Source organism: Mastacembelus armatus, chromosome 7 (genome assembly GCF_900324485.2).
Source record: "Mastacembelus armatus chromosome 7, fMasArm1.2, whole genome shotgun sequence".
Lineage (NCBI taxonomy): Eukaryota > Metazoa > Chordata > Actinopteri > Synbranchiformes > Mastacembelidae > Mastacembelus > Mastacembelus armatus.
In genome coordinates, this window is record NC_046639.1 from 21,496,208 (window position 1) to 21,509,137 (window position 12,930).

Consider the following 12,930-nt stretch of genomic DNA (forward strand, 5'->3'; position numbering starts at 1 on the left):
TAAAGCATACAGAGTACTCCCTCCATTAACAATTGTAAAAGCAAACTTTAAAATAAATTCGGTGTCTCTCATCAGTGTTGGGCTTCACAGCACGAGGTTGTAATGACTGTCCTTTCTGCTGGGACAGTGGTCTCAGTCTAACCCCATGTGCGTGTGATTTACGGGTTCCCCCTCCTGTATCGCACTTCGGTTTTGGTCATGTGAAGAATATTGCTACAGGACTGAGAACTTGTCAAATTACACTGGTGCAATGTAATGTGGACGTTATTTTAGCCAAATGCCAGTGGTGATGCATGTCTTATTCTTCTATTTAAGAAATACGACAGTGGCCTGACCAGGTATTCTGGATAGTGATTTTACTGTAGAAATATGCTTTTTTTTAAGTTCTGGTAAATCTCTACTTTTATTCAGCACTGAAAATGACAAGACTCCAAAGCCGAACAACCCCACAAAACTCATATTGTACAGATTAAAAAAACATGAAAGACTCAAATATATAGAAAAACATATGGGAAGGCAATCTTTCTAGTCTTTCCTAGTTTTGATCATAGTTGAGTGAAAATAAACAGAGGCCATAAACCAGATTTCCATAACTTCCAGTGGCATTGTATCTCTAAATAAAGGAACAGAGAAATACTTCACTATAACAGGGATTACATTAGTATAAACTTAAATAAGACCAGGATTTAAAGGTTGTTCCCACAGGTCATCCTAGCAGATACCAGCATCACCTTTTTTCTGCTTTAAGATTGTGGAAAAATTGCTGCTCAAACGTGTCAACTCTAATATTATGAATGTTTTTTTCTAAGCCTTTGGATTTGATTTGATTACAGTATCTTAAGTGCAGTTGTGAAAATAAAGCCCTGCCATTCGGTCTGTTTTCAACTTAAGTATAATGTAAGTGTGAAGTGTTTACTCATTTAAAAAATTGACCTTTTTGGTGGTTCCTTTCTCTTAAATCAATGCTACCACCTAGTGGAGAAATTGTATGCTGTCATAGTGAATGAAGTAACATACAGCACTGTCAATTACTGGTGGTTAAATCTAATTTTTTATAGAAAGCAGCCTTCGTAAAATAGTCTTCAGCTGGATGAATAGAAACAAAAGGCTTGAATTCATTTGTTACACAGATACTCGGTTTCTTTTTTTTCTTTTTCTTTTTTTTCCTTTTTATTTTTTTATTTTTTTATTCAAGACGGTACCTCATGATGCACGGGCACTAACGCCTACACACTACCAGACAGAGAGGGACTAACACAACTAACTAACAAACACATGTACAAAAATGCATGAGCAAATTGAATACAGAACATACACATAATCTTCATATAAGCAGACGTTTACACTTATAGCGTAGTCTATTCTTGGCACACATTCATCCTCACAAGCTCTGGCGAGAAAGGTAAGAACGATAAACTGGATCTCAGCTTCTAATGTAACAAGTGATCTTCACTTTGTGTTTCTCATGAATGTGTTTTTCAACTACAGCTCGTCGTCTGTGTGTTGACTGAGCATTTAAATATTTTGACTTTCATTAATTGTAGTAACAACAGCTAGTGTGGACTGCTTTAGTTATACTGTATGTTCATTCTAATTTTGTCACACTAACTCTACTAAACTACTAAACATAATAAAACACAAATATGTCTTTCTAACACTGGGGTTCATTCAGATCCATGAAACTACATTTTCCCCTAATTTATAAACAGCTGCTCACTCACGCAAGGGGCGGGGCAACATTCGTCATGAGATTACCAAAGTAATTTATCCAATCAGAGAGCGCCTCCTTCTGTAACCATTGGTTACCCGAGCAGTGGGCTTATGGGATATATACATGGCAGCCTTCGGGAAGAGTGCATGTTAGCACGTCGGACTGTTCCTCCTGTGTGTTTCATTAAGGGACTAATGGACTTGCAGATGAACATATCGCGATATTGTCGAGAGTCCGTCGTTGACATTGTGTGTATTCATATTTTTATTCCGTGTTTTAAGCACAAGTGACGTTATTGGAGCAATTTAACATTTGGCTCAGCTTCGCTGTGCAGTCGCAGCACAAGCAAAGTGTTTTGTCGTTAACAAGATATTCTTATAGTTAGTGTCACACAGTGAGCATGTTGGTAGCATACGTTTAACGACTGGTCAAAGTTACCATAGGAAGCATGTAATGCTAGCAAGCAAACAGGCTGCTCTAAAACTGATAGCTTAGTGTGGAGTGAAGTAGTGTCTGAATTAAACCTTGCAGAAGAATAGGGTTTATTTCTGAGACATGATCTTTTCGTGTTGCATATCTAAGGGCAATATTTAAAGATAAGAGCAGAGCTAGGACGAGTTTGTCATATATTTGTCATATAAGAAATTGTAAAATACAATATTTTGTTGATTTTTTTTTTTTTTAATATGGACAATGAGATTAGTATATCTAATAGTGGGAAGTTTAGGAGAAGACCAACCAGACTATATGTCTGAAAAGTCACAGAAGCTCTTATAATACCAAAGCAGACAGACACCACACACAATATATACAGTATTAATAACCACAGATTTCCTCTAGTTATAAATGCGAATATATTATAGACCAGTTCTCCTATGATAGACTACTACTAGCCTCGTATTAAACACAGGAGGTGGAAGAATAAATGTGACATTATTTGAAAAGATATAATTTTCCACGTTACCTGGTGAAAGTCAAAAATATGAATAATAATTAAAATGGAGTTTAAATAGTAATAGAAAACATATTTTCCCTCTAAAGCTCTAATGATGTGATAAATGAAGTCTCTTCTAGCCCTCTTTATTGTCAGCCCCTTTGTTTTCTTATTTTCATGGGCACTAAACTATTGTCAAGACACAGCATTGTGTGTGTGTGTGTGTGTGTGTGTTACTGTCTCTATATTTGTATAAGAGAAGTTTCTGGTTAACAACACCTAACTTGCTCTTTTGTTTCTGTGTTGTCAGATTAAGCCAACACGACCATCATGCCTAGTGAGGATCAACCACCACAGCAGACCCGTCAGAGAAGAAAGAACAAAAAGTCCCGCTCTAAGGGGAAGAGCCCCGGTGGGAGTCCCAGTGCCCAGCTGGGAGGCTCTTTTGACCAGCATGATGACCTTATCTTACCCCCGGTCCATCTTCCTCCTAAGAAGCCAGTGGAGGAGAAGCCAAAAGTCTCAGTGGCCAAGGTGGAGGAGGAGTCATCCGTAGCTATCTGTCTTCAGGTGCTTTTTCCCTACCTGCTGGCTGGGATGGGCATGGTGATGGCTGGCATGGTGCTGGACAGCGTACAGGTGAGCATCTCAATAAAGTCTAGTAATGTTTGGCAACTTTGCATGAAAAGTTACTAAAGCTATTTTTGATAATTAAAATAGATGCAGATTCATTTTCAAGTGAAATGATCCATTGTAGTTTCAAACCTGAGGTATTCGATGGTATGAAAACAAACCTTTACTCAAACCAGTGCAGAAATGATTTGATTGTGGTTGCTCAAAAATTGATAGTGCATAATGAAATCTTCTCTTTTATTTGTATACTTGTGTCTGTGTGTTAGTTGTGTCTTTATCCTCTGCAAGGAATCACTGGCATTTGGTTTGCAGCCAGCTCGGCTCAGAAAAATCAGGCACACTTCTATCTGCCTTCCACTGATAAACACACATCTATGCTCATATGGCTTATTCCTCTCAATCCATATGTTGGTCATCAGTAAATCTTCAGTCTTTCCTCTACCTGGATCAGGTGTGTTCAGTCTGTTAGAATCTGGAAGATCAAAGTGAAACAAAGTGAAATGGTATCCCTCAGCTTTTGATTGGCTGACCACACCTGATCCAGGTAATCAGCAGTAGGTAGGGCAGGGGCAGTTGAAACTCTAGTATAAGTTAAGACAGTTAGAGTATAATGTCACAGCTGGAAGATATAGGAGGACATTGCTTGCCTGAAGCAAGAACAGATTATCAGCAGTTAAAATCGTTGGTGTAACCTGTGGTGGCTTTGGATCTTGCCTACATCACATCGTTTTGCCATACCTGCAGCTTTTCCTCCTCTCTCACTTTGAAGCTTTACACATTTAAGGCATATGTTTTGTAAATCGTGGTTGTGGTGGTAAACTTTAATATTTGTATATAACCTTGGTTTGCTAGCTTGAATGCTTAGTGAGGCATGTTCAGGTATGTTGTGATGATGAGAGGCCCAGTGAGTTTGTATGTGATCAGCAACTATTTTAGGCAAAGTTGTGTCAATATGTTTTTTAAATTTAACCTTGAATTTGCCCACAGCCCAGTGTAGTCTGGGTAATTTCCGTTAAAAACCATAATTTTTTACCAACTTGCTTCTTTACTTAACCAAGAGCACAGGCCTCTGCAATAATTGGAATATGAAGAGACAAACATTTGATTTGGTTGAGTAAAGAATTTAAGAAGTGATGTAGATTATTAGGGTTTCTTAATTGAACAGCAACTGGACTGAATAAGTGATGTCTTTGTTAACACTGTTGTGCAAAGGAAATTTGCAATAAATCCTTATTAGAAGGCTTTTCTTCACTTTGCTCACAAGTCTCAAGTCTTTGAGGGGCAAGTCCCAAGTCTGTTATGGTTGAAATGAACATTCCATCATCGACTACACTACTGCTTAGAAAATGGCACACACATATACAGTGGGTACGGAAAGTATTCAGACCCCTTTAAATTTTTCACTCTTTGTGTCATTGCAGCCATTTGCCAAAATCAAAAAAGTTCATTTTATTTCTCACTAATGTACACTCAGCACCCCATCTTGACAGAAAAAATCAGAAATGTAGAAATTTTTGCAAATGTATTAAAAAAGAAAAACTGAAATATCACATGGTCATAAGTATTCAGACCCTGTGCTCAGTATTGAGTAGAAGCACCCTTTTGAGCTAGTACAGCCATGAGTCTTCTTGGGAATGATAACTTCTTGATGTCTTTAACACTGTTGTGCAAAGAAAATTTGCACTAAATCCTTATTAGAAGGCTTTTCTTCATCTTGCAGATAGTAAACAATTCAAAGCTTGCTTAGTAGCTTTTTCTAAAGCTTTCAGTTGTATCATAGTCTTCAGCAATGGATGAAATTTGCTCATTTGTCTAGGACATAGATGTGGTCGACATAAAAGCTCTTTATCCCCAGGACTTTTATGTTGAAAGTTCTGTAAAAAGCTTGTAAGTAGTCCTTGTGTGGGATTTGTTTTGTCAAATCAAATTTTACCAATTTTTTGCAACTCATTTGATAAATCGTGATTTGGAGTAAATATTTTTACAAATGCATGTTTACTGTCTAGTAGAGATGCTCACAAGTCTCAAGTCTTTGAGGGGCAAGTCCCAAGTTTGTTATGGTTGAAATGAACATTCCATCATCGACTACATGCCATCCAGACTGCTTAGAAAATGTCACACACATATACAGTGGGTACGGAAAGTATTCAGACCCCTTTAAATTTTTCACTCTTTGTGTCATTGCAGCCATTTGCCAAAATCAAAAAAGTTCATTTTATTTCTCATTAATGTACACTCAGCACCCCATCTTGACAGAAACAAACAGAAATGTAGAAATTTTTGCAAATGTATTAAAAAAGAAAAACTGAAATATCACATGGTCATAAGTATTCAGACCCTGTGCTCAGTATTGAGTAGAAGCACCCTTTTGAGCTAGTACAGCCATGAGTCTTCTTGGGAATGATGCAACAAGTTTTTCACACCTGGATTTGGGGATCCTCTGCCATTCTTCCTTGCAGATCCTCTCCAGTTCTGTCAGGTTGGATGTTGAACGTTGGTGGACAGCCATTTTCAGGTCTCTCCAGAGATGCTCAATTGGGTTTAGGTCAGGACTCTGGCTGGGCCAGTCAAGAACGGTCACAGAGTTGTTCCAAAGCCACTCCTTTGTTATTTTAGCTGTGTGCTTAGGGTCATTGTCCTGTTGAAAGGTGAACCTTCGGCCCAGTCTGAGGTCCTGAGCACTCTGGAAGAGGTTTTCTTCCAGGATATCTCTGTACTTGGCCACATTCATCTTTCCTTGAAGTGCAACCAGTCGTCCTGTCCCTGCAGCTGAAAAACACCCCCACAACATGATGCTCCCACCACCATGTTTCACTGTAGGGATTGTATTGGGCAGGTGATGAGCAGTGCCTGGTTTTCTCCACACATACCGCTTAGAATTAACGCCAAAAAGTTCAATCTTGGTCTCATCAGACCAGAGAATCTTATTTCTCATGGTCTGGGAGTCCTTCATGTGTTTTTTGGCAAACTCTATGCGGGCTTTCATGTGTCTTGCACTGAGGAGAGGCTTCCGTCGGGCCACTCTGCCATAAAGCCCCGACTGGTGGAGGGCTGCAGTGATAGTTGACTCTGTGGAACTTTCTCCCATCTCCCTACTGCATCTCTGGAGCTCAGCCACAGTGATCTTTGGGTTCTTCTTTACCTCTCTCACCAAGGCTCTTCTCCCACGATTGCTCAGTTTGGCTGGACGGCCAGGTCTAGGAAGAGTTCTGGTCGTCCCAAACTTTTTCCATTTGAGGATTATGGAGGCCACTGTGCTCTTAGGAACCTTGAGTGCTGCAGAAATTCTTTTGTAACCTTGGCCAGATCTGTGCCTTGCCACAATTCTGTCTCTGAGCTCCTTGGGCAGTTCCTTCGACCTCATGATTCTCATTTGCTCTGACATGCACTGTGAGCTGTAAGGTCTTATATAGACAGGTGTGTGCCTTTCCTAATCAAGTCCAATCAGTTTAATTAAACACAGCTGGACTCCAATGAAGGAGCAGAACCATCTCAAGGAGGAGCAGAAGAAATGGACAGCATGTGAGTTAAATATGAGTGTCACTGCAAAGGGTCTGAATACTTATGACCATGTGATATTTCAGTTTTTCTTTTTTAATAAATTTGCAAAAATTTCTACATTTCTGTTTTTTTCTGTCAAGATGGGGTGCTGAGTGTACATTAATGAGAAATAAAATGAACTTTTTTGATTTTGGCAAATGGCTGCAATGACACAAAGAGTGAAAAATTTAAAGGGGTCTGAATACTTTCCGTACCCACTGTATATGAGGAATATAGGAATGTACTGCATTGCCATCACTCCTTTATCTATTAGCATCAATGTTCACATTGATTTGTTGTTTGGTAGATGGTTGCTTTAAACTGGCTATTACCAAGCAATGTGATTTTATTCCATATCTCTAATGTTTTCTTAATCTGCCCTCTTGGCACCAAGAAGTTAGCTTTGGATGCATGCCCATTCTGTGGAATCGATCTGCTCAATGCATTATCTCTTTGAGTCTGGTTTTGGAGCATGTGTGCAGCTTTGCTTTGATTATATCAAGTAACAGCCCAAGGTCCTGCTGGCACACTGAATGTTACTTGGCAAAGAGAAGAAGAGATTTTTCTCTCATACGGACGATAAATAGTTCTCTCTCCCTCTGTGTTGTATACATTCACTTTGATGGTTCTCCAGAGTGTGAGTCACCAAAGACAGAATATCAAAAGTGGTTCAGTGACATTCTTTTGCGTGCCATGAAAAATATTCATTTACATTACCAAAACTTAAAAAAATAAGCATGTAATGTATTAGAATACTCATTAACAAACCTTTGCATAACCTGTCTGCAGGTAAAATGCATCCTGCAAAATGAAAAGCTTTATATAGATTAGTCCGCTGGATTTACTATGGTCACACATGTGCCACAGTGAAGGCTATTATATTAGAAAGAAAAGTGCAAAAAATGTATAAACAAAAACAATGAAGCAGTTAAATTAAATTTAAAAACATCTATTTACTGTAAAACGAATACTTGTGTTGATCAAGCTCTGATCATTTCAACTCTTTTTCATTTTCCTTGCACATTTTTAATGGTTACTAATGTAACAGTACTTTTTTTTACATTATGCCTCCATTTGTCTGCCTTTGGAAAAAGGAAACAGAAGATAGAGAGGGATATGACATTTAACAAATACCTGTGGACATTGAAGTTATTTGGTATGGAGCTCAGCTAAGTCACTATGGAGTGCCATGCTAAAAAAATATTGTATTGTAATGAATACTGTTGTGACTACTATCATTTCTTTCTGAACTTAGTAATCTCATAGAAATCCTACTGTTCCCGCTGATTAGCTCTTCCTCACTGGTAAAACTGGTGTGTTGTACCAGGTTTCGTCCAGGAGCTGGCTGCAGAATGAGCTGCAGTCTTAGTAAATGTGTTAAGAGTAGCAGTATAAATAGTTGTATTATAGTAGCAGTTGCAACAGCAGCAGTAATAATGGCAATACAAAGTAAATGACAGGAACCTCAGCGTGACATGAGCAGCATGAGCTGTGTCCCTGCACCTTTGTGCCTGCCTGTAACAGAGTTAGCAGCTGGTTGAGCCATTGAGATTTACAGTGACAGTGTGTATAAAAAAAAAAGACACACACACACAGGCACCCTGACCTAACACCATCACTTCCCAAAATCTGTCCACTCATTCAGTACAAGCCCACTATACATGCCCATACATACAGAATGCATCCACAGGAATGCAGGCTGGTACTAGATATCTGGTTGATGCAGTCCAGAAACTTTTAAGACATGCTCAGCTCAAATTCAAAGGCTGAGACCATCTGCCACTGATAGCCCTGTGACAGCTGTGTCTAGGAGAGTTTGAGAATGTAAATGAAAGTGATACTGACGTGAGAAATGTACTATAGACTCTAAATTGATGATGTAACATGAACAGTGAGAGCAGCTGTACTAGTTGTTTCTGACTCAGAGACATAAAGTCCTTTAATTGAAAGTGTTTTAATTGGCATTAAAAATCCATCAACTAACGCCTAATAGATGGATGTTCACAGTCCCACCTACATTACATCTATGGGTAAAGACACCAGTTAAAAAAATGTGCATGTATTTAGACTTGTGGGAAGACACTGGAGTGAACATACAAACTCCATATGGACACATTGGTTTTTAAATGTATAGGTCTTATTTTATTTATTATTTTTGTTAACCCATGAACACTTTACATTGACCAATTAATCTAACCTGGATTTAACCTCACTCACTCCTACGGGCAATTTAGATTCACCAATCAACCTAACATGCATGTTTTTGGTCTGTGGGAGGAAACCGGAGCACCCGGAGTAAACCCACGCAAGCACAGGGAGAACATGCAAACTCCACACAGAAAGGCCGGGTTATGAACCCACGACCTTCTTGCTGTGAGGCAACAGTGCTAAGCACTCAGCCACCATGCTGCCCTATATGTTTTATTTTTTATTAATTTGCAAATTGATTTATGTTTGTCAGGTTGATGTTTAGGTTTCTCCAATTACTGAACAGAACTTCACAGCAGACAGTTTGGATTGTCAGACTGTATGAAGTCAAATGTTTGTTGTAGAAAGAATCATCTTATTTTTTTCCACTTCTGTGGTTTCCTCCACCTCAGAAAGTACCAGGCTTTTTTCCAGACTGAAGTTCTCTTTTTCATAGCTGGCATGTTCTCTACAGATGCCTCAGTCTTCTCTATGAGTTGAAGATCAGACAAGAGTTTACAGAGGGACTCCTCCTGATTGCACTGTTCATCTACATCCATCTCCTCAGCGTCCTCCTCAGGCTGATCCACGTCCATCTCCTCAGCCTTCTCATCAGGCTGGTCCACATCCATCTCCTCAGCCTCCTCACCAGGCTGGTCCACATCCATCTCCTCAGCCTCCTCATCAGGCTGGTCCACATCCATCTCCTCAACCTCCTCATCAGGCTGGTCCACATCCATCTCCTCAACCTCCTCATCAGGCTGGTCCACATCCATCTCCTCAGCCTCCTCATCAGGCTGGTCCACATGCATCTCCTCAGCCTCCTCTACAGGCTTCTCATCAGGCTGGTCCACAAGCATCTCCTCAGCCTCCTCTCCTCTCTGAAAGTGCCTCACTGTTTGATCGTTGTCTTGCTGGAGGTTTTCGGTCTCCTTTGTCATTTTTTGACAAAGAGTGTCCTGCTCAGCCCTCAAGGTGTGGATCAGATAGAGGTCCTGTGCCACCTTGTCAGCATGAGACTTGTTTTTCTCCTCAAGCTCATGCTGAAGGTTGTCAGCCTGCTGCCTGACTGGAAGGACCTCAGCTTCATACCTCAGTGTGACCTCATGGTATGAAGCGCTCATCTTCTCCAGTTCTTCTTGGAGAACTTTGCTCTTCTCCTTCTCCTTCTGGAGGTCAGATGCAAACCTCTCCTGGCTGATTATATGTGCCACTTGCAGCTCCTCATAATCTTTCTGGAGGAGTTTCTTTGGCTTCTTCTTGATGTTGCTTCTCACTTGAATTACAATGTTTGAGGTCCTGAGAGTTTCTGCATCGCAGTACTTCTGCAGCCTCTCCAGCTCTCTTCTTGTTTCTTTTTCCTTGTTGATATACATTTCTTCCAAAGACTTTTGTTTAGCCAGTTGATTTTTTGTGTCCTCCAACTCTTTGCAAAGTTGGATTCTGCTGTTTCTTTCTTCACTCAGCGGGTCATTAAGCCTCCTTATTTCCCAGTGAAGTGCATCACCCTCCATCCATCTGAACTGATTCCTGGCGGGTCGCTGTCCATAGGGTCTCCTGTTTTGGCGCCTTGGAGTGTAATGAGGCATTTTGTAGCAGGTAGAATCACTTGTTCTTGAACAGTGCAGTATGAAACTTTGTAGCAATTACAGGTTGAAGGTTTCTCTCAGTGGTGTGTCACTTGCTGAAAGGTTTGAAATGGAATGACTGACATGGAAGCTGCAGTTTTGTATGTAATGTAATGGATTTAGTACTTTTTCTATTACATCATTTGCTTTGATCACCAGGGTTCTATTCCTTTGAACTCTGCATGTTTGTGTGTGTGTGTGTGTGTGTGTGTGTGCGTGCGTTTGTCTTTGTCATATTGTGGGGACATGAGCCTGACAGCACAGTCACTGGGTGGGGACCAAAATGCTGGACCCCACTAAGATGACTTCATTTTCAGTGAAAAGAAGGTCAGGGAAATGCTCTGTAGCATTTTCAGGGTTGACCCCACGATGGACAAAAACCAATAGTTTGTGTATAGGTGTGCTTAGGAAGAGTAACTCAGTACCTCCACCTATCGGCAGAGCAATGCCATAGCTTCAACACACACTTCCACTCGACAACACACACAGGACTAAACTGCGCATGTGCAAACAGCCAGCTAACCGGAAATCTTGGTATTAGCAGCTTAACTCTACGTTTGAAACAATTACCTGCAATTACCGTCTATTCCTTTGTTCTCTGCATGCTTACTTTCAAAACCAGTCTGTCATTTATGCAAGCAGTAGCCTGTAAGTGTGTGGGTGCACGTGTGTGGGTGCATGTGTGTGGGCAGGACGATAGAGTGGGTGAACTGGGTGTGTCACAAGACCAAGGTCAACAGCTGCTGGTGTGACCAGTGACAGGTGGACAAGGTAAACTAGACGTTATCTCTTTGCTGTTACCTTTGTCTACATCACTGTTTGTACATTACATTACATTATTGCCCACCTACTATGGATGAATAGATCCCAAAATGGCAAATATATTTACCTTGGGTGGATGTTTATTCCTATAAATTATTTGAAGAATAATATTCATTAACATGAAAAATATTTAGCACTCTATTTAGCCTGACTGACAAATGGAGAATAAACGTAGTGAAGAGAAGGACAGGACAGATGTTTAATAATACAAACAGATATAAAGAGGACAGCACTCAGTCAGGTGGAAAGGCACAGACAGACTACTGACTGACTAAAGGACTGATAGCTTGGCTGGCAACAGGGCACAGAGACATTTATTTTACAAGTTACATTACAAGTTTCCATGATAGTTTCCACTCAGCAGGCCAGAAACTCTCGAAGCACATGGCTATCTGTCAACCACTGTGCTTATCATCACACAAGTACCAAAGCTACTCTGTTAGCAGCAGCTTATTAAACACAGCAGACTCTCACTGTCCTGAATCACGCAGCATTAATTTGTCTATTTTTCCTTGTAAAGCATACAGAGTACTCCCTCCATTAACAATTGTAAAAGCAAACTTTAAAATAAATTCAGTGTGTCTCATCAGTGTTGGGCTTCACAGCACGAGGTTGTAATGACTGTCCTTTCTGCTGGGACAGTGGTCTCAGTCTAACCCCATGTGCGTGTGATTTACGGGTTCCCCCTCCTGTATCGCACTTCGGTTTTGGTCATGTGAAGAAGATTGCTACAGGACTGAGAACTTGTCAAGTTACACTGGTGCAATGTAATGTGGATGTCATTTTAGCCAAATGCCAGTGGTGATGCATGTCTTATTCTTAGATTAAAAAAACATGAAAGACTCAAATATATAGAAAAACATATGGGAAGGCAATCTTTCTAGTCTTTCCTAGTTTTGATCATAGTTAATATGAGTGAAAATAAACAGAGAGGCCATAAACCAGATTTCCATAACCTCCAGTGGCATTGTATCTCTGAGTAAAGGAACAGAGGAAATACTTAACTATAACAGGGATTACATTAGTATAAACTTAAGTAAGACCAGGATTTAAAGGCTTGTTGCCACAGGTCATCCTAGCAGATACCAGCATCACCTTTTTTCTGCTTTAAGATTGTGGAAAAATTGCTGCTCAAACGTGTCATCTCTAATATTATGAATGTTTTTTTCTAAGCCTTTGGATTTGATTTGATTGCAGTATCTTAAGTGCAGTTGTGAAAATAAAGTCCTGCCATTGGGGTCTGTTTTCAACTTAAGTATAATGTAAGTGTGAAGTGTTTACTCATTTTAAAAAATTGACCTTTTTGGTGGTTCCTTTCTCTTAAATCAATGCTACCACCTAGTGGAGAAATTGTATGCTGTCATAGTGAATGAAGTAACATACAGCACTGTCAATTACTGGTGGTTAAATATAATTTTTTATAGAAAGCAGCCTTTGTAAAATAGTCTTCAGCTGGATGAATAGAAACAAAAGGC

At 39.9% G+C, this 12,930-nt stretch overlaps 1 protein-coding gene across 2 annotated transcripts in view; it reads left to right on the top strand.

Annotated features, from left to right (window-relative positions):
- Positions 1-1,256: 1,256 nt before the first annotated feature.
- LOC113145265 (solute carrier family 41 member 3-like) overlaps positions 1,257-12,930 on the top strand; it is a 36,503-nt gene continuing 24,829 nt past the window's right edge. Inside the window, exons 1-2 of one of the 2 annotated variants that reach the window (XM_026331761.1) lie at positions 1,257-1,402; positions 2,956-3,284. The gene's annotated coding sequence lies outside the window, so the exon portion shown is untranslated. Of the gene's footprint in view, positions 1,403-1,823; positions 1,960-2,955; positions 3,285-12,930 lie in introns of those variants that run through there. The other variant, XM_026331759.1, reaches the window with a different exon arrangement.